The sequence below is a fragment of the Rhincodon typus genome, chromosome 21, assembly GCF_021869965.1.
Source record: "Rhincodon typus isolate 14 chromosome 21, sRhiTyp1.1, whole genome shotgun sequence".
NCBI classification, from domain to species: Eukaryota; Metazoa; Chordata; class Chondrichthyes; order Orectolobiformes; family Rhincodontidae; genus Rhincodon; species Rhincodon typus.
This window is the reverse complement of record NC_063352.1, coordinates 32,489,871-32,490,598: the sequence shown is the minus strand read 5'-3', so window position 1 is coordinate 32,490,598 and position 728 is coordinate 32,489,871. Positions and strand designations below refer to the sequence as shown.

At 50.1% G+C, this 728-nt stretch overlaps 1 protein-coding gene across 4 annotated transcripts in view; it reads right to left on the bottom strand.

The window, feature by feature from the left end:
• mettl22 (methyltransferase 22, Kin17 lysine) overlaps positions 1-452 on the bottom strand; it is a 44,961-nt gene extending 44,509 nt beyond the window's left edge. For 2 of the 4 annotated variants that reach the window (XM_020530088.2, XM_048609861.1), the window contains exon 1: positions 358-452. The gene's annotated coding sequence lies outside the window, so the exon portion shown is untranslated. The other 2 variants (XM_048609858.1, XM_048609860.1) reach the window with 2 other exon arrangements.
• Between the last annotated feature and the right edge of the window lie 276 nt (positions 453-728).

The window sequence follows — 728 nt, the reverse complement described above, 5'->3', positions numbered from 1 at the left end:
GAGAGAGAGAGAGAGGGAAAAGTAAACCTCCAGCCTCTGTCCAAGCTGGTGTTCCTGGCTGTGAAGTCACTGTGCACCTTACAGAGGGTGACCATTCATCTCGAATATGTCCCGGACCATGACAGCATCAGGGTTAGGCAGCAAACACGTGCTCTCTCTCACACACATTTATATATTTTATATATACACATATACATTCACAGTATTTTAAAGACGACAATGCTCAAGTTGATTTCTGACTTGTCACAAGTTTTGGGTTTAACCCCATTTCCAGGCCGGGCCCACTCTGGGGTCCTCCCTCCTCCCGCTCCCGGAGGCTGCCCAGACTCCGGCGCTCGGATTAAAGCCGACAGTCACCTGCAGCAACAACAGGGGCCGGAGGGACAGTGACTCCGGACATGGCACCACCAACAGGCCGCAACACCTCTCCGTCACCCTAATGTTTCCCCCCCCGGTAACTGGATCCTCTCAATCCGGTTCCGGCTGTACAACCTCATTCACCAGCGCTACAGCCTGAGAAAGCCCGCGGATCATCATCATCATCATCGTTATTATTAGAAATGCTGAGGGACAGGGCCACTGTTCTAACTCTCAGGGAAAGGAAAATACAAAGGAGCATTTCTTATTCAGAAAGTGCACCGCCAAGCCCCCACTTCGTGCTGTCTAAAATGACATTAGGCAGGCATTTCAATAGATTATTTTAACACCTAACAACAGGTGATTTGGCG